Here is a 25,846-nt window from a genome sequence, read left to right on the forward strand (position 1 = left end):
TAAGAAGGAGAGGAGAAATGGATTGGAACATGTGACTATATTTGTTGAGTTTGAGTTAAGAGTGTAGAAGTAAGGAAAACATTAAGACTGAAAATTTAAATGTGGGTTTAACTATAGCTGTGACTTGAAGAATTTCCTGGAAATTGCTATACTTAAACAGAGTTATGTTAAAATATTGTAGGAGTAGTCTTGCCATAAAAGTGATGTAATTTAATTCTTATGTTTCCCCCATTTTTTTGTCTGTTACTTATGTGAGACACATATAACAGTGTTCTTTGAAATTGTGAAAGCTTTGAAAGTCCTATTTAAAATCTGATTTTAAAAAGAATTACTCCTCCTTCTTTCTTTCTCCCTCTCTCTCTCTCCCTCTCTCTCTCTCCCTCTCTCTCTTTCTCTGTTTGTGTGTGTGTGTGTTTTAATAGACTTTTTGGCCAAAGGTTTTGGCTTAGATGCATTCATTTTCTGTCAGCTTCTCTGAAAATCCAGGATAGAGTTTAAATTAAGGATGCAGTCAAGGGTACCCTTTGGGCTAGGAACTAGCTCTACTCTGATTTTTATTTAGTGACAGTGGAGAGCACTCAGAGAAATGTATATATAGATTATGTAACTTGTCATTTAGAGGCCCTGGCCTCCTGTGACCAGGGCCCTCTTGAGAGGGAGTACATGGAGAGCAGCTGGGTTAGATTCAGTGCTGTTGCCTAGCAGTCCCAGAGGAACAATCATAAGGGGTTGTTGCTGGGCAACCAGGAGGTTTGTGGTGGAGCATCAGCCCCCATGGAGTTTTACAGTAATGGTGGGCCTGCCCTCATGGGAAAAGGAGTATAGTCTGGCAGGGGGCCAAGCCTCCCTCAGAGACACCAGGGTTGTTAGCAGTACATATTTGGCCTTGGAATCAAAGATGATAACTTATGTTCTATGAACATGCAGGTATTTATGGAATTATTCATGTAAATTTAATTAAACATGGACTTGGAACAAGGCAGGTAGCTGTGAGAACCAGACTTCTATTTTGAAAACTTTCATTGAGTTTCCTTCTCCTTCAGGCTTAGTTTCAAGTGAAGTTTTCTGGGTCAACAGAAAGCAGTTTTTCTTTATGTTGCATGAGAAACATAACTTTGCCTATTAATGTTAGTTAACCAAAGCAAACATTTCCATTTGAGAAAGCTAGCAAGCTAACTCTGTTTGGTTAAGTGGGCCTGAATCACAAAGTATTTGACTTAATATCAATTTGAAGAACTTTATACTAATATTTGAGATACTGCTTCAGTTTTCTTTCTGAATATAAAGGTCAGAAAATAATTTACCAAGGCCACATCCTATTTTACTTTTAATATTAACACAGATCATAAATGACTCTTCAGGAGAGTTGATAACATGTTGAAACCAATCAGCTCTTGTAAGAAGGCTGAATTTTACTTTTAGAAGTTAAAGTCACCTGTGTTGAGCAATTGCTTCTCTTTAAGATTCAGGCACATATTTGAAAGGCCAAAATATAGCTGTTTCAATATTGGAAATAACAGAGTTGCATCAAAGGCTAAAGTGTGAAGTAGAGGAAAATACAACTGCCACATTTGAGAAATAATTAACATTGGCCAGCTAGAGAGAAGTGATGTAAACCTTTCTTATCTCCCTCCCTGCTCTACATTTTTATCAAGTACCTCTGGCCCTGGGCTGTAAGTGTTTGCCTACTCATTCAGAGGGTTTAGGAGGTAGGATTTTGCGCCCGGTACAAAGGGAAACCTCTTTGTTAGTGTTAGGGTCTGCACTCTTTAAGTGACCTATAATCTCTTTTTAAAAGTACTTAAGAACTTAAAATTTCCTCACAAGCCATACCCTGAGATTTTTGTTTTGCCTGTATGTATGCACACATACTAATGTGTCTCAGCCATTCAATTAGAGCACTGCTGATCTAGTTCATTAATCGTTATAGAAAATTTAAATGTTTTCCTAAGATGCCTTACTTAAACTACTTAACATTTAATAGTGATATTATTTACTATTTTATCATCTATAGCATTGGTAGCAGCATTCTATTATAATAGTTATGTAAGAATATTAATAAATCTTAAGCATCTTAAGTGCAATAATTGTTTTGTGATTTATTTAAATTGTCATGTAAACCTTCCAACATCTTTATGTGATAAGGTACTTTATATAAATATATGTGTATATATATATATATATTTTTTTTTTACATTGTGGTTCCTCTCAGGTGTAGGCCCCATAGAATTCCCACCAAGTCACCCTTGAACCATCACCATAGTCTCTTGTGCTCTTCCCGCTCCTGTTCTAATCCCTGTCACTTCTCCTCCACTGCTGAATGGCTCCAATTTATCTTTTGCCTGCTACTTTTGTTTTGGCTTTGTGTTTTATTTTTTCCTGATCGCTTATTTGTTTCCATAGTCCTCCTACTTTTCTTTTTCCTTCTGACTTATTTCACTGAGCATAATCCCTTCCAGCTCCATCCATGTTGCTGCAAATGGCATGAGTTTATCTTTTTTGACGCTGAATAGTATTCCATTGTGTATATATGCCACATCTTTTTTATCCAGTCATCTGTTTTGGGGCATTTAGGTTGTTTCCATATCTTAGCTATTGTAAATAGTGTCAGTAAAGACAGGAGTGAAGTTTTCCTTTCAAATTAATGCTTTTATTTCTTTTGGTAGATTTCTAGCAGTGGAATTGCTGGATCATATGGTAGTTCCATTTTTAGTAGTTTGAGGGTCCTCCACACAGCTTTCCATAGTGGTTGGACTATTTTTCAGTCTCACCAGCAGTGTAAGAGGGTTCCTTTTTCTCCATATCCTTACCAGCATTTGTTGTTGCCAGTTTTTTTAATATGGGCCACTCTCATTGGTGTGAGGTGGTATCTCATTGTGGTTTTGATTTGTAGTTCCCTGATTATAAGTGATGTTCAACATTTTTTCATATACCTGTTAGCCATTTGCGTTGCCTCTTTGGAAGTATTCTATTTCATATATGAGAAGTCTAGGTTTGACCAGAAAGGTTAAATAACGTGATAAATTTACATAACAGCTTTTATAATCAGAAAATATGTCTTCATAATCCAGGCTTTTGGTTATTACAGTGTACTTTAAATACCATATTATTCCATGAGGACAGCCCTTATGTCAGTATTGACAAAAAATTTGCTTATATGTTACAATGATAAAATGTAAGCATGAAATGAAAGCATACAAGAGAATGAAGACTATAAAATCATTCAGAAACTTGATTTGCTTATTTTATTCTTTGGGGCTACAATCTGAAACAGGAAGTCTTTTTAATCAAGCTTCATTTCATGCATCCAGTCTCTATGAATGTGAAAATTGGATTCAGCAAGCATTTAGCACTGAAGTTGTTTCTTTTTTGGTGTGAGGTATATTATTTTTGCTACATGTGATGTAAAGGAAGAGGAAATGGTTAAAACAAAAATTAGAGGAAATGAGCAAATAAACTTTCTGACTAATTCACAAAATTCTTATTTCTTAGAGCTTTGAGATTTGAAGCAAAATAATGTGTCAAGAAACTGCTGTTTTGTCATAACAGAAAAATAATACAGGAGAGAAGTTATATAAAAAACAGGTCAATAGTCTAAGAATATTATGAGGGATCATGTAGCCTAATAGCTCAGTCACAGGTTTTAGAGTCAGACAGAGATGAACGTGAGTCCTGGCACGGTGATTTGCTTGTTGTGACCTTAGAGATCTATCTCGCTATCTCTAAGCTCTAAAAGAAGTACTCTGTGTGGTAAATTGTGATGATTAAAAGGATTAAAATGCAAAGTGTCTAGCAAGGCTCATGACACAGAACAGGTGTTTCTAAAATGTTAAAATCCTTTTATCTCCTCTCCTTCCCTACAGCAACAGCAACAAGAAGTCAGAAGAGGGTTATCTTGAGTTTCTGAAGAGTCAAGGAGGTTTCACAGTGGAATTATTGGGTTAAAGTTTGTCAATATTTTTAACATTCTTGGTCAGCTTTGCCAAATTGCCATGTAAAAGTCATTGTACAATGCAGCACTTGCATTTTTAATTAAAAACCTGATTTTTGCTTATCACAACTATTTATGATATCAGCTTGAATCTAAGAAGACAGTTACTCTGGATGATTTACTGCTTAACTACTATCAGAAACATGAATGTTTCTTTTTTTTTTAAGATTTATTTATTTATTTATTCTTTATTTATACAAGCACTGGGTACAGTCAGAAGCGTGGGAGGGTGAGAGAATTCACCAGAGCCAGAGCGGGGAGCAGAGCAGGCAGAAGGACCAAAGTACACTGCTGGGGGAGCAGCGGGTGGCAGGAGAGGTCTGCGCGCCATGTGGGACCCTCCTCCGGTGGCCGGGGAGCAGCCGGGGATCGAACCTGCGCTGCAGAAGCTGCGGGCAGCTTTGCAACCCAGCGCTCAACCACTGCTCCACCGGGGAGGCCCATGAATATGTTTCTTAGTCATTATATGAGTTTCTCTTAATTCATTCTTTAAGTACTCAGACTTCACTGAAAAATTTTTTAAATTGGTATTTCAGATAAATTAGAGGTATGCCATCTAGATGAAATTCTGATTTTGGCCATTTGTGTATTTCTTATCAACTAGTCTAGTTATAACCCTTCTGTTACCTCAAACAGGGTCTGCATTTCTTCCATGTTATCTATCATATGATAAGACAATTGCTGAATGAATCAATGAATGAGTGAATGAATAAATGAATGCGGCAGATTACTTGCAATTTTATGTACCTACAACAACTATTAAAGCTTTTCAAAATGTAGCAGTTTATAAGGATCAAACAGATATTTGTAATTAAGTATATATAGTATGAAAAAAAAAAAAAAGAAAGAAGAGACTATAGGCCAAGGGCCAATGAGAGGGAAACTAAGTGAAGGTAAATAAAAAATTTTGAATAGAATAATGCTAATTTTGTTGTGAACACTTTCAAAAATGATTACATGAGTTTTCCATACATTTTACCAAAATATAAATTTACTTTTTTATAAGAATGAGAATAAGTTGTTTGGAAATGTTTATTTTAAATTTATGATATATCTTTTACTCATGCAAGATGTATGAATTTTCCATTCAGTAATCACCAATTGAGTCCCTGCACTGAGTATCTACATCACTAATTGAGTATCTATATCATACTAACTTGCGTATGTGGATGAAGAAATCATTGTCTCAAGATATTCATAGGTTGCTAAGGAAGTCTGTCACGCACACAGCCGTAATGCAGTTGGCCATGATAAATGCTTCAGAGAGTTTGATTAATACCATACTGGAGAGGTTCCAAAGACCTTCACAAAAGAGGGAGCATTTGAGTTGGCTCTTTAAGGGTGGGCCAGAGTCTTATAATAAGTGCACAGGGGGATGCGCCTTCTAGACAACAAGTGGTGTGTGTCTTATGTGGCTTGTGTACGCAATTCTTTGAACATTTGTTGCTAACCACAAGTGACCGATGGTTCAACCCAGCCCATCTTTTCACATCTTACATAAGAACTCGTGCTCTGGAGGCCCTTAGGAATTACTCATTTTGTAATATCAGAATGGATAAATGAACAAATTTATAGATCCCTTTTAATATGGAAAAATAAATTTCAGATTTAAAAATTATGCTTCATTCCTTGAGAGTTTTTTTATCTTTACCTAATTGCACCTATCTAATCCAAAGGAAAATTTAAACTTTGTGAACTCTGATTAACTTTCATCTCACCAAATTTTGAGAAAATACAGCTGTGGGTTTTCCCCCTAGCATTCTGCTTTTCTCATTCTAAACTTAATTCCTACACTTTTGTTGGCTTTACATGCATGAGTTCATATATATATATCCACTTTTTTAGTATAAAGTGAAAAACTTCCTTAAATTGAGGTAATAGTGTTCCTTATTTATGAAATGATATTTGGATTAATACATTTATTTTTTTCTTTAGAAGCAAAACAAACTTATTCTGTTATATACTCAGTCCACATGCGCTAATAAAATACCTACAACACAGTGGTAGGCAGTAGGCATACATTTCCTTTTGAAAAGTGTACAGTAATATCTGGAGTGATTAAATGGGTTTTAAGGAGGTTGCACTAATATTTGTGCCACAAATGACAATTTGGTTATTTAAAAATTAAATAAAAGTATAGGCCAACTAAGATTTGTGACTTTGAGCCCCTCTTTTCATTCCCTTTTACATTCAGCATGTCTTGGAAATCCAAAGAAATCAGAGTATGGCTACTTTGGGGGTTTTTGTTTGTTTCTTTTGGAAGTCAAAACAGAACTCTTTAGAACATCACATTCCCAAAAGGAAGCTGTAAGACTTAGGAGTGTGATCACAGTACCTTTCTAGGATCCCAATCTGAAACTCGTGTTAAACACAAGAAGCAGTTTTTACTTTTGCAGTTCTTGAGGGAAAGTAATAGCAATACTGTGTATTTGGTGTTTCATTGTATATGATCCTTCTTGATTCCTAGAGCAACCTAGGGAGACAGGAAGGATAAACTTTTATCCCTATTTAATAAGAAAGGATGTGTCATTTATGTTCAAGGTGATGACTCCTCAATATCAACAACTGATAAATGGATGAACTGGAACTAGAACTTGCTTTGGTATTTCTGCCTCCATATTACAGTGCGTTTAGGCCTTCCCTTTACTGACCGGCTTGTGAGCTGTGCGAAATGCAAGAAGCAAAGGAAAGAGAAGAATAATAAAGTTGTTTGAAAACTAATTTAAAAGAAGGAATAGCATAATGCTGCTGGTATTTGGGGGAAATGTGTATTTTGAGGATAATGGTGAAATATTTCTACCACATATTTTCTTGGGTTTTACACAAATTAAAAATTACACATCCAACAATGTTGTGTGGAACACAGACTGGAAAGGGACTGGCTCACACCAGGGAGACTAGTGAAAGAGGTAATAATCTTCATGGGGTGGAGGATGGTTTGGGAGGAGGATCAAACTAGTTGGTGTCTTAAGGAATGCAATTGGACAGAAGAGTGAGTTGATGGACATTTTACCCTAGAATAGATGGGATTTGGTAGCTTATTGAAAAGGCAGAGAGGAGAGTAGACAGACAGCATTGCTTCTTTAATACATAAGACAAAACTGAATTCTCTCTGCTTCTATCACATAGAGGCATGGGAATATTCACATGCTGGCCCCAATACTTTGGAGAAAAAGCCACAGATCATCTGATTAATATAAAAGAAACATACCTCCTCATCTAGGCAACCAAGCAGTTATTACATGTCTGCTCAAATGTGTAGTGAAAGGGAACCTGGTTTGCCTCATGATCATTTAAAGCCACCTCTGTAAGGAATGGCTATGGAAATGAAATGAATTGTTTTCTGTATTGTTAGTTTTAAAATGGGGCTTTAGATACAAATATGCTAAAGGATAAGAACAGGGGAAAATATGCAAGTTGTTCTGGTGCCTACTGATACCAAATTTCCAACCTTCCTCTTGAAGCTGAGGTATCATGTGTGGGTTGGATTTTATTAGGTTCATTTTCTCTTCCAGAATTTCAATCACCATATTGTATAATTGAGAAAAACAATGTCCTCGTTCCTTGGCATTGAAATTCCTAAATGAACTGCTGCAGGGATGTGTTGTTTTTAAGTTACATTTGAGATGGGTTGCCACTCAATTTATGAAACTATTTCTAATGGAAATCTGAAAAACTGAAGAAGTATTATAAATATTTTTGATTTTACTATTTAGAAATAAAGTTTCACACTGTTTATTTGCATAGTATTAGAGCAAAATGCAAGAAAGTTTGCACAGAATACAATTAATGGGTTTGAATGATGGACAAAATATCAATAACAAAAAAGAAACACAATCCTCGTTTATAAGGGAGTATTGAACTGCTTATTCAAGGAATTTTATCCTGCCCCTGCTATAAATCAGAGAAGGATAAAAGAAAAACAGATCAGGATGAGGAATGAAAGACTAGCAATGAATGTTTCAAAGTTGTGTGACATTTTGTCACTTAATTAGATGTTTTTGGCCAAGGAACCATTTGTTCTTTTCTGCAAGACAAGGAATGAGATATGTTCATCTTAATCAAGCTTTTCTTCAACTTATGTTTCCTTCAGGGGTCATGGTATTCTGAAGAGGAACTCAATCAAGAGAAATCTGGGGAAAGCCGGAAATCACTGAGTTATTGAAGACACACAGGAGGCAGAACAGATAGCGGTAAGTATACTTTTGATCCATCGATCATGCTGTTGAGGATGTCTCTGAAAATATCTTTGTTGTTATAAAGCCAGAGGACAGCAAAGAAAAAGTCAGGTAGAAAGTCTTTGTTTTTGAAATCAAATCAATATAGTTAAATCGAAGTTTAATACTATCTATTGTTATCATCAAATTAATCACATATAATGCATGCTAAGAACTTGAAACACATCTCCATTCTATGTCTGCCAAGAGACCAAACCTGGTTTGCTATTTCCACTCGTAGTTGTGCTTATTTAAATTGTACTCAGGATAGGCACCTGGCCCACGAAAATGTCATGAATTTATAGCCCTTGAAGCAGAAGATAAAATCAGAATATAACCTATCAGGTTTTTTTTTTTTTTTTTTTTTTTTTTAAATATTAAATTTTATTTTTATATTCCCCCATACAATTGCAAACGCCCCATTCTGACCCCATAACCTATCAGGTTTTATAAACTTAACTGTTCTTCCAATGCTATACCCCTTAGAGATCCTAATAATAGTTTTATAATTAGTACATACAAGTAAATATTCTTGATGACACTGATGGGTGAACATAAATATTAAATACTTTTTTGAGAAATGGGTTTCTATTTTCTGGGGATGTGTATATAGCTCATATATTTCATATATATAAAGGTATGCATGGCAATTTTTTATATATAAATATATATAAATTCTACAAGATACAATGGCAATTTTTTATATATAAATATATATAAATTCTACAAGATACATATATATAGTGATACCCATTTGTGCAGGTGTATGTAAATATATATAGATCTCTGTATGTACTCACTTATATATATGTTTATATACACACACACACACACACACACACACACACTGTATTCACAAATTGTGTTTTCTTTAAAAATGAGTCTATATTCAAGTACAATCTTATTAATATTTCACAAAATTTCTACTATGTTGGTAGGATTTGTATTTGTGAACACTTCAGACCCTTAGCACTCTATTTTCTGACCCTGAGTGAAAGCTTTGCTCCCTTATTGCAGATGAGAACACAGAGTAATCCCCAGCTTGTGTGAAGGCTCTAGCATTGTCCGCCCACTCTGATTCCCTTGAGAACAAAGCTCCAAGGGAACAGGAAAGAGTGGAAGACATTAAATTTGGTTTAGGCTGATTGCCTGGTTTCTTCAAAAAGAGTACAACGTTCCAATTTACACATTGTAATCTCATTTAGACAAATGGCGAGGGGTTCATTTTCTTTTCTTACCAGAGTATTTTTAATTTAATGTCAAATTTCAAATTTATAGGACATGAATAACAAGTGTTAATTGAAATTACCTTTACTTATGAAGTAATTTCACACAAATAATTTTATCAAAAACATTTACATTTGTACATAAACAAAAATCTCCATAGTAAGTGCCTCCCCGGTGGTGCAGCAGGTTGAGCGCAGTGCTGTGGAGTTGCCCGCAGCCTCTGCAGCATGGGTTCGATTCCCAACTGGCCAGGGAGATACCCACATGGCGTGGCAGACTTCTCGTGTCTCGCCTGTGCTCCAGTCTGTCTGTCTGTTCTGCTGCCTGCTCTGCCTCTGGTGAATTCTCTCACCCTTCATAGCTTCTGGCCTGTACCCTGGTTCTTGTATAAATAATTAAAATCTTTAAAAAAAATCTCCATAATAAGAAAAAATGACAAGTAAAATTGGAAAAAATTGTATTTAAGGAAAATTAAAGCTAGCTTGTAAAATAATCTGTGAATCTTTAATAATGGTTGGAACTTACTGTGATTATGAACATAACTTTATAAAATCCTCATGCTAACTCTGTGTGATGAAGATTCGGGTGTATGGTTATTTTCTGTAATAAAAATGTACCTTGCCAAGTATACACATTTAGCTAGTGGGTGAATTTAGGCTTTGGGCCTAATTTGGTCTGATGCTTAAGCCTATGTCCTTTGGCAGGAGCTAAAGTACTATCTGTTTAGCTGAGCAAAATATCTTGTTTGCATCAGGTATTTGGAATTAATTGTTGAAAAATGTACACTGTTAAGGAACATTTTATTCCACACTCTGAACTCTACAAAAGATGAAACATTTTTCTAGCCATTCAATAAAATGTATAATGCTATAAAGCACTAATAAAAGTTGCAAAAAAAGAAAAATCTCAAAAGTTCATTAAAACTTTAGATACAGGAATATAGAAATCAATAAAATAGATTAATTCAACAACTGTCATTTATTCTAGGAGTTTATAAGTTATTCAATATTGGGATAGGTTTTAAAATAACTTCCTAATAGATTCTAAATAAGTTTTGATAAAATGCAACTGTATTTATTTTAATAAAACATGAAATTCTAGGGCTTCCCTCATGGCGCAGTGGGTTAAGTTGTAGCACTATCAAGCTATTGCCAGCCACTGCAGCATGAGTTCCATCCCCAGCCAGGCAGCTAGCCCACATGGTACAAGCCGACCTCTCCTGTCTTGCCTGCTGCTCCCATCAGCAGTGTATTTCAGTAGATCTGCCTCTTCTGCTCTCCACTCTGTCTCTGGTGAATCCTTTCACCCTCCCATACCTCTGACCTACTCTCCAGTTCTTGTATGCATAAATAAAAATAAATCTTTAAAAAAAACATACAATTCTAAAAGTAATTTAGGAATAGATGTTATTAAAATGAAAACAGTCATTAAATTTAAAAATGCAATTTTAAGAAGATAAAGATGTTAAATGTTTATTGTGTGCCCAATTCATCACTTATAATTCACATTCTATAATTTCTAGCCAAGGCAGTAAATTTTTTAAATGACTAACATTTTAAAATTTATATATTCTACAAAATGTTCCAAAATACTTGACAAATATTAACTGATTATTCACAATAATCCTATGAGATAGAGACTACTGTCATTCTCATTTTACAAATTAGAAAGCCAAGGACAAAGAAGCGAAGTAACCTGGCTAAGTTCACACAGCTAATAAGTGATGAAGCAGGACTAGAACACAAATGGTTTTACTCATGAGTCTTTAATCTTAAATAGTGTGTCATGCTGCCTCTCAATGGTTACAGTTACATCTGTTTTCCTTTAAAATAAATTTTTAAAACTAAAATTCAAAAAAATTCAACTGACTAAATGCTAGATTAAGAGACTTTAATTAAGTGGGCACACAAAGAAAAAATGTGTATAAATCAAAAGATTTTTCTATCCCAGCTCATATAGAAACCAGGATGAAAGACTCATTTATAATAGCAAAGGATGTCGTGTCTATAAATAAACTATATGAAAAAGTTAAATGAAGAAAATAACATTTAATTGAGAAAAATAAAATAATAATAGAGATTTATATTGTTTCCCTAGATGAGAATAATAAATATAAGATGTTAATGTTCCCAAATGAATTTATGACATTAATGCAATTCTATTTAAACCCCCAAAGAAATTTTTGGGGAGAACCTGGCAAAAATCATTATTAAAATTAATTTGGAAGATTGGACAGTCTGGGAAATGCAAACAATTGAAAAGAAGAATAATGAAGAATGAATTTGCTGTACTCTAAGTATTAAAGCATATTGTATACTTATAATTACTACAGTATAGTACTTTTTCTAAAACAGAGCCTTAGAGGAGCTATATTAACTTAAAAATTCCCCAAACAGATTTAAGCTTAAAATGTAATGATATACATGTTGGTAGAGAAAGTACAGACTAGTCAACAAACACAAGTGCAATAATTGGTTAATGTTAGAAAATATATAGAGTCTTATTCACACAATATACAAATAAATTTTGTATTCATTAAAAAAGAAAAGAACAGGGCCTCCCCTGGTGGCGCAGCGGTTGAGCGCTGGGCTGCAAAGCTGCCCACATCCTCTGCAGCGCTGGTTCGATCCCCGGCTGACGGTGAGGGTCCCACATGGCGCGCAGACCTCTCCTGCCACGTGCTGCTCCCCTCAGCAGTGTATTTCATGGGTCTGCGTGTTCTGTTCCCCACTCTGGCTCTGGTGAATTCTCTCACCCTCCCGCGCTTCTGACTGTACCCAGTGCTCGTATAAATAAATAAATAAATAAATCTTTAAAAAAAAAAAAAAAAAGAACAGTGTGACATAACTGAAACAACGTAAATCAGTGAATAATTTTATAATCTTGTCTATTATGATGTTAAAGGCAAAAACCATAATTGAAGATTGATAGACTTGAATACACATATTAAAACTTTTGAACATATAAGTAGAAAATAAACTAAAGTACATGCTTAACAGTGTATTTATACCCTTTTCCTTTATATTGGAAATAAGTTTTGACCAATCTCTAAATATGCTATTGTTCAAAGGCCTAGTAAAGCAGAGGCTGTATGGGACACTATTTGCTATGGGACACATACCTGCTATAGGCACAAGGAATCACAAAAAAATTTTGTAGGTTGAATATATAGTATGTGTTGGCTAAAAATGAAGATGAAATTCTAGAGAAGATCAAAATTTACATGGAAATTATGATTGTTCCACTTAAAAAGCTCAACTAAATTTGATCTTATTTGCTATTTATTTGTATATGAAGAATACAGGATTTCAGCTAGATAGCTTTATAATTCTTGCGTGCACTATGGCATTTTGTTTTAGTAGAAGTTATTTGCAACATTATTGAGTAATGCCTGATTTTAAAATGCGTGAAAAGGTGCTATCTCTAATAAAAAAAAAGTGTAAGAATTTGTTTCTTGTCTTGAATTATGCTGTGGCTAATTGCAGAAAAGTGACATAGTGATAAAATATAGAGAGAAGATTTTCCTATTTTATTGTAGATTATGATGCAAAAGGATTGTTTTCCTCATCTTCCTCCACAGTAGTTCTCCTTCACTGCTGGGACATCAGGGCGAGTGGAAAAATGCTCAAAATCAAACAATTGCATGGAATAAGATATAGAAAACCTTCTGGATCGTTGTTCTTTTCTTTTTCATCATGCTGTTTCTTATGTTTAAAAGAATTTGAGAAGTAGTGGATTCTTATGGCCATCTCATCAGAAAAACAATGCCTGATATTAGTCTGAATGCCTGATTATAGTATGGCTTTCATCTATGATTTTTTCCTTATGATTACTCTCTCCATGCCCAGATAAACCTAGTTATGTCCCCTTTCCACTAACACACTAAGTCCCACTTGTAGGTAGTGGAATGTGATCAGGTAAATCAGGTTTTACTGGTGATCAGAGGTCCTACCTTTTCCAATTTCTTGTCAGCTTAACTTTACCCTACAGTTGTCTTGTTATCAAGTAGCTAGTTAATGAATGTGACGTATGTTTCCGTAAGGTTTGGGTGTGCCAAGATTGTATGGGAGATTGAGAATTGACTCATGTATTAAACCATACACAGCCTGAGAACCAAGGGCTTTCACTTCCAACTCAGATCTGCAGTTTCCTTCAGTCAAGCTCATTCTCAATCTCATAGTAAGATGGTATTGTCATTGTATCACTATAGATTATAATTTGTGCTTAGTACAGGGTGTTAGAACAGGTAAATCATCATTTTATTTTTATTTTTTAACCTTTAAAATACTTTAACTCATAGGATCAAAAGACTTTAAAATAGTTTTTAATTTTTGCTTATTTCAAATATTTTATTTCCCAAAATGTTTTATAATGTTTAATAAGATTAATATGAAAGTGAAACGATATATTGAAAGTGAAGATTAACTTGCATTAGTTCTCAAGTGTCAATCATGTTCTTAAAGTTGTGACAATTTTATTTTTTTATGAATAAGTTCAGCCTGCAAAATCCTAATTTACAGATGAGAACACAATATTTTTTATTAGTTTGATATCAACCTATTATTCTGCCTTGTAAATAGCATAGCAATTGTAACTGTAAACATAAATTATAAAAACCCATTGGTAGGAAAATATAAGTACTTATGATGCTTTTAAAACAAATATAAAATGTCAAATATATGACCTTTGAAAGATAAAATCATTATCTAAAAAATGCATATGAGCTATTTTTTTTCCTCCAGAGGATGCATCTTCAAATTGCTGGAAGACATTATTTCAATATTTAGCTACTGATTATTATTAAGAGTTTCTCATGTGTGACAGCTCTGTTTATGTGGGTATGGCTGCTGCATGACAGCTACAGGGACAATGTCCCTTCAAGTCATATCCTCATTTTTTACATCTGAAGGATTCTCTTTGGCTTGGTTTGATAGGTGGTTATATTTTAATCTGTATATCATGTGACACATGTCTCAACTTTGTGAATTGACTACTAGGATTCACCCAAAATGAATCATTTCACTTAAAATCATTCTGTTAGTTTGTGGAATCTGTTATTATATTTAAATGCATATCATAGTTTAATAACATCATCTCAACTTACAATTTTACCTCTCTTTGACTGATTTTGCTTGTGGCTATTTGCTAGCCGACCACATGAGATTTCATAGTCTTTCTTGATACTAGGTGAACATTTGAAATATATGAAATATTTGGTATAAAGAGCCACAAATTTGGAAGTCCAATCTCTATTGAATACCTTGTTTTGATACTGTATAACTGCATGTCTCAATATGTTATTCTGAGATACAGCACAGTTCTGTGAATCAAATCATAAATGGCCATATTTGAGTTTTATGCTATTATTAACTGAGTATCATTGGGCAAATTACTTAAACTATCTGTGTCAAGGATCTTATCTGTAAATTGGAAATGACAATAGAACCTGTTTTAAAAAATTAATAAGAGCATTCAAATACTTGATTTTTTTAAAGCACTGAGAATGGTGTCCATATGGCTGATTTTTAAATAAAATTTTAAGGTGCTTAGACTTTATTGGATTTGATGTCTGCAAGAATATTTCCAGTTTGAAAATTGCATCATTTAAAATTTGTTTCTTTCTTTGTTTTCAAAATGCTATTCTTTTTTTAAAAAGTTTTATTTATTTATTTGTTTGTTTGTTTATTTATTTATTTATTTGTTTGTTTATGCAAGGACCGGGGTAGAGTCCAGATGCGCAGGAGGGTGAGAGGATTCACCAGAGACAGAGCGGGGACCAGAGCAGGCAGACTGATGAAATACACTGCTGAGGGGAGCAGCGGGCGAGACGGAGAGGTCTACCACGCTATGTGGGACCCTTGCCTGCTGGCCAGGATCTAACCAGCCCCGCAGTGGCTGCGGAGAGCCTCACAGCATGATGCTCAACCGCCTGCACCACCAGGGGAAGCCCTCAAAATACTATTATTAAAGTTATGCTAGTGAAAACATTGTTACTGCACAGAGTATTAGTGATTATATAGGCTTGCATTGATGCTTTTTTTGGTCATTTGTTTTAAATTAAGGCATTAAGTATAACTAAAGAATTGCTTTAAAATCTAGGCAAAGTATCTATATATCTCATAATTGTATAGACTGTAACAACTCCTATAACTGGCTTGAAACTTGTTTTTGAATTGTGTAGACATTTTATTTACCTTCTAAAGGGTTAATATCATTTATTTCATTTTTAAACTTCTGTCTTTCTAAATGTGCTATAGGATGGCAAACTGGAAACTAAATTTCTTGATTACTCCTTTTTTTTTTTAAGATTTATTTACTTATTTATACAAGCACTGGGTACAGTCAGAAGCGAGGGAGGGTGAGAGAATTCACCAGAGACAGAGCAGGGAACAGAACAGGCAGACCGACGAAATACACTGCTGAGGGGAGCAGTGGGCAGCAAGGAGAGGTCTGTGCGCCATGTGGGCCCCTCCCCGGTGGCTGGGATCAAACCTGTGCTGCAGAGGCTGCAAGTGACTTTGCAGCCCAGTGCTTAATTGCTATGCCACCAGGGGAGGCCCTCTTGATTACTACTTCTCTGTAGTATCAGTGAAAATATTCTTTATCCGATTTCTTTAGTACAGGCTGGTACATGACTTCTATCTTTTTGGGCTTATCACATACCCATAACTTTGTGTTAAACAATCTGAGGTCTCTTAATTAAGCTTGGAAACTGTTAAATTGGTATTTTTGTGGGATGTAGAACAGTGTAATGTCAGTTTGAGAGCTTGTTGATTGAAGGCTAGATTAGCTTGTTTTGTAAAAACAGGATGTTTCCACCAGGGTGAAAGAGGCTATTGAAACTGGAACTCATTTCAGCTGATGGGATAAAGTCCAACCAAGCTAGTGACCTAATTATTGAGGGAGAATGATGATGGCAACAGGAGGCAGTCATGACAGGTAGTGGGTCAGAGTCCAGGAACACCACCAAAGTGCAACAGATGGTGTCCCAGCAAGAGGGCAGCCATGGTGACACAGAGTCTGGAAACAGATGAGATTCAGGTAGATAAACAGGTAGATAAACAGATAAATCAGGTCTGATCATGGATAGTGGGGCCTCAAGGATTATTAGGGTTGGGGCCAGAGCCTGAAATTTAGATTGAAGGAAAACTAGATAGACTAGTGCAGAGGCCCATTTTATTTTATTTATTTATTTTTAAAGATTTATTTATTTATGGGCCTCCCTGGTGGCACAAGGGGTTAAGACCCAACCTATGAAGCTATTGCAGGCACTGTAGCACGAGTTCAGTCCCACACCAGGGAGCTACCCAGATGGTGCAACAGACCTCTCCTGACTCGCCTGCTGCTCCCCCCAGCAGTGTTTTGGTTGATCTGCCTGTTCTGTTCCCCGCTTCTGTCTCTGGTGAATCTTCTCACCCTCCCCCACACACACCTCTGGCCTGTACCCCATTTCTTGTATGCATAGATGGATAAATCTTTTTTAAAAAAAGTGGGTTTTTTTTGTGCATACAAGAACTGGGGTAGGGCCTCCCAGGTGGCGCAGCGGTTGAGCACTGGGTTGCGAGGCTGCCCGCAGACTCTGCAGCGCCAGTTCAATCTCCAGCCACCGGGTGAGGGTCCCACATGGCGCGCAGACCTCTCCTACCGCCTGCTGCTCCCCTCAGCAGTGTGCTTCATCAGTCTGCCTGTTCTGCTCCCTGCTCTGACTCTGGTGAATTCTCTCACCCTCCCATGCTTCTGACTGTACCCAGTGCTTGTATAAATAAATAAAATAAAACTTAAAAATAAAATTGTGAGAATCTGTATGCCTTGATGGCAAATTATTTGCTGTACTAGGTTTTAGTTTTATATCAATTTCTACCATCTTCTTAGAAATATGGTATTCTGGTATAGCCTTGGGAATCACAATAAATAACTAAAGTTTACCTCTTCTTAATGGAAATTTCTTTTAGTGGAAATCATTTTAATATGTCCAATTTTACATGCTGTAATAATTTGAACATACTTGTATAACTCAGGTTTCCACCAAAGAAATAGAACCAGTAGCAGATATATACTAAAAGATTTATTGCAAAAGATTGGCCTAAGTATTTGTGGCTGATTAGGTGAGTCTGAAATCAGGAAACATGAAGGACAGGCTGAAAATTCCATGGCAGAAGTTGAAACTGAGCACAGGTGGAATTAAAGGAAAATGCTTTGCTTTTAAGACCTTTCGAATGATTAGATCAGACTCCACCAAGATTATTGAGAATTGTGTGCTTCACTTAAATGAATTTATTTTAGTTGTTAAGCATTACTACAAAATTTCTTCATCGCAACACCTAGATCGGTGTTTGATTAACTGGGGACTACAGCATAGCCAAGTTGACACATGAAGCTCTTTGGTGTGTACACATTTCCTTAAACTTATTTTCAAAATGTAAACCATCACTAATAATTCTATCCAAGAAGATTTTCTTGTACGTAGAGACTGGGTATAACTGAAAGTATGCTAACCCTTTCCCCAGAAGTGGTTGCAAGGTTGTTGGATATATACTCTTCTCCTTGATATAAAATAACTGAAACATAAAATAACTGACATAAATTTAGTTATTATTAACATATATTGGATAATAAGCACTTGACAGGGAAGAAAACAAAATACTTGGCACACATATACATATTTATAACAAAATAAGGGTTACTCACTACCTATTCTGTTTAGTTCCTTTTCCCTTTGCTCTCAAGCAACTGGTTAAGATTCTTTCCCAGATACATGACCCAAACCTTCACTCCTAAAGGGTCTGAGTCATTAACATTTGTTATGTGGTTTTCATTGACTTTAGTCATGTACCATAGCAGTAGTGAGATACTCTGAGGGATCTTTTGTGTTTAGACATTTTCTTCTTTACTTCTAATGTGTATTACAGTTCAATTTCCTCTTGGTAATCAGGACCAGTCACCCTGGTCAGAATAGACTTTCTTTCCTTGATTGTTGATTCAGAGGCTTGAGGGAACTGAAGTAATCGGTGGCAATCTTTACTTTATGTTCAATGGAATAATTGTTGTGCTTCCTGATAGAAACACTTTTCTTTTTGAAATTAAAACTCCTTGACCTGCAAATCAGAAAATCACACGGGTATAAAGTTAGTGGATTTCTAGGAGCTAATGGGGTGGTGCCACTTGCATTTATACTCATTAATATCTGAACCCACAGAGTACCATGTATTGGTTGCTAGTTTAGGATATATGTAGCCTCTAGGAGGATATTGCCAAAACCTGGCAAGGTACTGCCACTTCACTAGCACTGAACTGAATCTTCAACACATTCCACTGTTTTATCATGTCGTCTGATTCAAGACGAAGAAGAACATGGTGAGGCCAATTAATGAGCATTCCTGGACATCATTTGCTGTGAAGTGAATGCCTTAACCAGAAGGTATGCTGTGTGGAAGACCACCATGTTACCTAAGGAATTTTGTCAATATGTGGATGACAGCCACATGGTTGTTGTGTGGTTTTCATTGACAGAAGTATTGCATGTGGGGAGAACAAATCTATATCCAGAGTGTCTGTTGTAGTAAGAACAAAACACCACTCCTTTCCTGGTGGAAGCAGTCCAGTATAATCAATCTGCCACCAGAGAGCTGACTGATCATCCTAGGGAATGATGCCATATCAGGAACTCAACATTGGTGTCTGCTGCTGGCAGATTGGGCACTCAGCAATGATCAGGTTGCCAGGGTGAGTGCTATCACATAGTGCTGTCTTCATGGCCATTGTTCATAAACCCATTAGGCAATGATAGCAGTGGCTGGGAAAAAAGGTACAGTGTTCATCAAATCAGTGACCTAGTCTGTTTCATTATATCCTTCTCTGTTGATGTCAGCCTTAGGTGTACAGTACATTCACGCAGGAACACAAATATCTTTTCATTATTTGTGCATGCAGAGGGGTCTATCCATGTAGCAGATTTTCGTGTCACCATTTATAGTCATTTATTTCCAATTTACTATCCAGTCAAACAATTGACCACAGTTTATGAGTCAATACAGTTTTGTGCTTATGACCATTACAAGCAAAATGAACATCTAGCACCTCTGCTCAAAATTCTATGCCCGGAGGATTTTCCTTCAGAGATGTTTCAGAAAGGAGCGTTAGTCTTAGTTGTCCACTGTCCGGTGGTGCTCATATATCATACAAAATCATCTGTAGGGCCTCCCCTGGTGGCGCAGCGGATGAATGCTGGGCTGTGAAGGTGCCCGCAGACTCTGCAGCACCAGTTCAATCCCCAGCCACCAGCGAGGGTCCCACATGGTGCGCAGACATCTCCCGCTGTGCCCACTGCTCCCCTCAGCAGTGTATTTCGTCGGTCTGCCTGTTCTGTTCCCCACTCTGGCTCTGGTGAATTCTCTCACCCTCCCGTGCTTCTGACTGTACCCAGTGCTTGTATAAATAAATAAATAAATATCTTTAAAAAACAAAATCATCTGTATACTAGATACAAGATTCCTCTTTCTCATGCAACTAGTTTAAGGGAACTTCCCACGAGGCTATGAGTATAGCCTGCTAGAGAGAAGAGAGGGAAGGTAATATAGCACAAGCAGGGGCCATGGCATTTGGACCACTTCATATAATTTATGTCTTCAGGGCCTGTTTTAGCTCAATCTCATGTATGTCTCTTCCAGTTGATATTGGGGTGCTGCTGTGCATGCCCAGCTTTGTGACTTAGTGGGTTCTAAGTCACAGCTGGTTCATGATGGATAATTAAAGTTTCATGATAACTTGGTGGTCCATGAATAGGTGTTCATTTTCTACTGAGGTCCAGTAGTTTTCAAAAGAACGATAGTTATCCAAAACATCAGAGTTTTCACTGTGGTTCAATAATAGGGGCTTAATAAGTCTCCAAACAACATCTCTATTTGACACCAGCTCTCGTAGGAGAAAGCTGGTAAAAAGATGAACAATATAAATCTCTGGGAGTACAGCAGTTCTCAAAGAAATCCTGACTCCTCTTCATCCAAGAGGTTCTGGTTCATAAACTAGGTAGAGACTAGTAATTGAGAGGTTACGACTCTTTCAATGATTCGAGATGGATTTCTGTTCACTTTCCATTCTGCTTGTACAGATCAATAATTTATTAGGGTGTCCATCCATTTAATTTCTTCTTTTTTCTTTTTTTAAAATTTATTTATTTTATTAATTTATATAAGCACTGGGTACAGTCAGAAGCGCAGGAAGGTGAGAGAATCCACCAGAGCCAGAGTGGGGAACAGAACAGGCAGACTGACCAAATACACTGCTGAGGGGAGCAGTGGGCAGCAGGAGAGGTCTGCACACCATGTGGGACCCTGACCCTCGCCCGGCGGATGTGGATCAAACAGGCGCTGCAGGGGCTGCGGGCGAGCGCTCAATTGCTGCACCACCAGGGGAGGCCCTTTCCATCCATTTAATTTCTAAAGATGCCATGACCAATGAACCAATGCCGTAGGTCTCTCTCTGCAAATCAGATAATTCTGACAACTGTTATTCTTTGTTTCTTTTTTTTTTAGATTTATTTATTTTTATACAAGAGCTGGGTTACAGGCCAGAGATGCAGGAGGGTGAGAGGATTCACCAGAGACAGAGCAGGGAGCAGAACAGGGAGATGACAGAAAAACACTGCTGAGGGGAGCAGTGGGCAAGACAGGAGAGGTCTGCTGCACCATGTGGGATTCTCACTGGCCGGTGGGGATTAAACCCGCACTGCAGAGGCTGCGGACAGCATCATAGCGCGGCACTCAACCTGCTGCACCTCCAAGGAGGCCCCAACTGCTACTTTGTCTTTGGTTTTTAAGTGCTACCACTTTACCCTGGCATCCAAATATCCCCACTGAATTTAGGGATGCCAGCTTAGTGGCAACAATTACACCGTAATTCCTGATCAATAGGAAGGAATTGCAACACTGTTTTTGAAGGATGCTAGGACTCCCCTTCTAAATTTATTTCTCACAGTTATATTGAAGGGTGTGTCCTTTAGTCCCTCCTAGAATAGGTGTCTTTATGTGATAAAGACACTTGAACATTTATGCTGCAGTATGTGAAGATAGTCAGTTCTGGCATTTGGTCTTCATTTAGTGTTGGTCAGTGACACAACCAGGGCCTCCCTGGTGGCACAAGGGCTTAAGATCCAACGTATGAAGCTGTCTGCAGCCACTGCAGCACGAGTTTGAGCCACGGCTAGGGAGCTACCCACATGGTGCAGCAGACCTCTCCTGTCTCACCCTCAGCAGTGAATTTCAGTCAGTCTGCCTGTTCTTTTCCCCACTTTGTCTCTGGTGAACTCTCTCACCCCCCAGACCTCTTGCCTGTACCCCAGTTCATGTATGCATAAATAAATAAATCTTTAAAAAAATGATACAACCAACCAACTAAAATGTTGGATCTCTATGTAATCTCTTGAGCTAAGACACTGAATCTAGAATATCTGCTTAGTGAAAACCATATCAGTAAGTTCATTTAACTTTCTGTCCCTTCTGTAATTATACTGTGCTCTTCATATCCATTCATGCACATATTCTTCAGATTTATATCTATATATATTGGAAAAATCATACAGTTCTTTTGGTGTGTAACATACTTTGTACCTCACACTTTGGGGCCTGTTAGAACACGAGATTAGAAGGTTAGAAAAAAAGAAGTGTGGGAAGAATAGGTCCTGGGGAGAATCATCAGTGTCCTGCAAGGCACCTATTTCAGGAAAAACTATTACAAATTCTTAAATTTTTTTAAAGATTTATTTATTTATTTATACAAGCACTGGGTACAGTCAGAAATGCGGGAGGGTGAGAGAATTCACCAGAGCCAGAGCGGGGACCAGAGCAGACAGAAGGACCGAAATACACTGCTGAGGGGAGCAGCGGGCGGCAGGAGAGGTCTGCGTGCCATGTGGGACCCTCCTCCGGTGGCCGGGGAGCAGCCGGGGATCGCCGCAGAGGCTGCGGGCAGCTTAGCAACCCAGCGCTCAACCGCTGCGCCACCGGGGAGGCCCTATTACAGATTCTTAAGGTAAAATGGGGTAGAGAGGAGATTTCTACTGGCAAATATAGAAGACTCTCTGAATTTAGAGATTTGATAATCTTCAACTACTTTGTGTATCTGTTACACATTTATTCCATATGTGTCTATTCCAGTTTTCAGGATCTCATCTTTTTCCAGTCAATGCCTTCATTTCACTTGTAAAAGACATTCTGCAAGCTTGATAATTCAATTTGTGTTGTAATTTAGCAATTTGCACAATGAGATTCTGGGTTTGAAATCCCAACTTTACAGCTGTCGGGCATAATGACTTCTTTTTAGGCAGACACAGAAGATTTTAGGTCATTTATACAGAGCTTGAACTGGGAATTTCAAATCCCGAGCTCATTGTTTTCCTGTTTTTTCTATAGCATAGTTAGAAACAATCCAAAGGAGAGATTAAAAGGTATGATTTTTGTGATTATAAAGGCTAGGTGGGAGAGCCCAATATCTATTGGGCAGGCTGATAGACTGAAGAACCAGCTGTTCTTTCAGCTGTTCTTGTCAGGCCCACACAGATTATTGAGGATAATCTCCTTCATTTAAATCAACTGGTTATAGATATTAATCACATCTACAAAATTCCTTTATACCACTACCTAGATTAGTGTTAGATTGCGTAACCGGGGATTATAACATAACTAGGTTGACTCATAAAACTGATTATTCCAATTGCTCAGTTTTGTACTTGACCCAGAGTCATCACACATAGGGGCAGAGGTAATGATGTGTCCACAAAGACTATGACAGATTACTTAAGCACAGGTTCTAGAAGTTGGTTTTTTGTAAAAGTTCTAGAAAATAATTTGCTATTTAATCATTTATCTTTCCTGAAAGTAGAGTGAAATATTATGGCTACAATATGCTTTTAGAAAGCTTGACATGGCTCTTTTTTTGAAAAAAGAGTTAGCAATAGTGACATTTTCTCAGCAGTTTCTCACTCTTGAGAATATCTTATCTCTGGCTTGTGGGATTAATGTCTTTAAATTGGTGCAGCCATAAAAAAGTGAGGAAAGCATGACATTTGGGTCCAGAAGTCTTTTCTATTATGTACATGTATTGGTGATTGAGGGACTGATTCTGCTAATAGAGTTGGAATGTAGCATTGTTTAGCTAAGAATTCTAAAATTGGAAATTTCCAGAATGCTGGTTCCTGGATAACTGTGCTTTCTTGGTATGATTAAATGTTTAACATGTATGTGAAGAAGTTTGGTTGAACTGTGACTAGAAGGATAGTTTACTCAGGGAAGTGGAACACTCCTGAGTGTAGTTTGGTTACTAATCATTTAACAAGGTTAACAGGGCTCCAGGTAAATACCATCTCAGCTGAACTCTCGACTTATTTGATGTGTAGTTTGGTGTGTTGAGCCATTCTTTTCTCTTGCATATATGCTGGTAGCCAAGAGGCAAGATCTAAATTGATCTGACAGGATATCAGGTGCAATCTATGACTGCTAGAGATTTTTGTGAGAAACTTTTAGTGCAGCTTATTTGATGCTTTACAATTTAGACCTGTGGCAGGGCGGAAGGTGGAGAAAGGAGACTGATTCTAGTAATATACTTTTCTTTCCATATTAAATTCCCAGCATTATATTTGAAGGGATAATCTGAATAAAATATAAAAGATTGTGAGGTGGCAATTCCTGGCAATCAGCGACTCCCTCTTCCACTGGGTGCCATTCCTGATCTCCACTTGGAATCAGCAGAACATCACAACTGATTTATTTTAGACCAGATAATGTCAGTGCTTGAGGCAACCAGATTATTTCTGTTGCCTCTTCTGGTCTTTCCCAATCCTTAATCTCCTTAATCCTATGTTCTATTCTGGCAGTGTGGTGTAGTAAGAAAAACTTAAGCTGGGCCTCCCTAGTGGTGCAGGGGTTAAAAACTATAGTGGCTGGATGGGCACAGGGCAGGACCTTTGTGACCCGGGCAAAGGAGGGAGTCCTGGAGCCCTCAGGCTTTTGCAGACTTTTATTGGGATTTACCAGGTACATGGCAGGAAGGGGTGCTGGGGGGCCAGATGGCTTGCAGGCCTCCTAGCCCCCAGCAAATCTTCACTCTCTCTGGGTTCTCTAATGTCCTCTTGCGGCCTTTGCTTCTCTGCTGCTGGTTTCTTTCTTCTCTGCTGTTCTGCTCTTTTCACTCTTGTTTGCTCTGCTCTCTTCTGCTGGCATCCCCATGATGCCACCCTTATAAGCCCAGTTTCAGCCCAGGTGTACCCACTAACGCATGCCCACACCTTATTCCAGGTGCCTGCCATCAGCCATACATTCAGGACTGCAGGGATCCATCATCAATCCTAATGGTGGGAGGGAAGAAAAGCGTGATATTTTTTTACCCTACAAAGACCCAGTGCTATCAAGCTAGTGTCAGCCACTGCAGCATGAGTTCGATGCCCGGCCTGTCAGGGAGCTACCTCTCCTGTCTCACCCGCTGCTCCCTTTCAGCAGTGTATTTCAGTAGATCTGCCTGTTCTGCTCCCCACTCTCTCTGGTGAATCCTCTCACTCCCCCATCTCTAGCCTATACCCCTGTTCTTGTATGCATAAATAAATCTTAAAAAAATAAGTAATACTTCAAAATAAAGGAAAAACTTAAGCTTTGTGTTCAGTTAGATCAGGACTTGAATTCTTACATGATTAGCTAAATTTTCTAAACTTAGGTTTCCTTATTAAGAAAATGCACTAATTTAGGGCAGTATGTTGGAATTGAAACTGGACACCCTTCCACCAGCCCCTCCCCGCCTCAGGCTCTGGCACCCTGCCCCAGAGCACTGCTTGCTGGCAGTGCAGATCACTGACATTTTACCACCCACCACCAGAGCATGCCCTTCTTAAGCACACTGGGACTCAGGCTGCAGGCAGAGGCCAGCACAGATGGTGGACATCAGTGGTTTCCCTACCATGACACTTCAGGGCATACAGCCCCTCAACCACAATTTCAGGGCTGCAGAGAGAATGCATGGGGCTCTACTGGGCCAGCTGCAGGCAGTAGAGAGGCCTGTGGATTTAGTGCATGGATTAGTGAATGGTCCAATCAGGTGTTAGCTATGAGCTGATTGGTAAATGGTCCAATCAGACTTGTAGTGGGGGCAGTGGGTGTCCCGGAAAGAGCATATAAGGTAGGAAGGTGCCAGCTTGTGCCTCTGTGCTTGAGAAGGGCATGCTCTGTTCCTGATGCTCTGCTCCTGGCCTCTGAAGAAAGCAACAGCATTGTAGGGTGAGGAAAAATGTCAGGCTTTTCCACCCTCCCGCCATCAGGATAAATGATGGATCATTGCGGTCCTGAATGCATGCCTGACGGCAGACACCTGGAATAGGGTGTGAGCAGATGTAGATAGGATTCACCTGGGCTAAGACTGGACTTTTAAGGGC

At 37.8% G+C, this 25,846-nt stretch overlaps 1 protein-coding gene across 8 annotated transcripts in view; it reads left to right on the top strand.

Moving 5' to 3' along the window:
* The first annotated feature begins 765 nt into the window (after positions 1-765).
* PKIB (cAMP-dependent protein kinase inhibitor beta) overlaps positions 766-25,846 on the top strand; it is a 79,846-nt gene continuing 54,765 nt past the window's right edge. For 7 of the 8 annotated variants that reach the window (XM_037520324.2, XM_037520333.2, XM_037520325.2 and 4 more), the window contains exons 1-2: positions 766-927; positions 8,085-8,184. The gene's annotated coding sequence lies outside the window, so the exon portion shown is untranslated. Of the gene's footprint in view, positions 928-8,084; positions 8,185-23,603; positions 23,645-25,846 lie in introns of those variants that run through there. The other variant, XM_037520330.2, reaches the window with a different exon arrangement.

This window comes from Talpa occidentalis, unplaced genomic scaffold (assembly GCF_014898055.3).
Source record: "Talpa occidentalis isolate TD23 unplaced genomic scaffold, MPIMG_talOcc4v2.1 talOcc4.2, whole genome shotgun sequence".
In the NCBI taxonomy this organism is placed as follows: domain Eukaryota; kingdom Metazoa; phylum Chordata; class Mammalia; order Eulipotyphla; family Talpidae; genus Talpa; species Talpa occidentalis.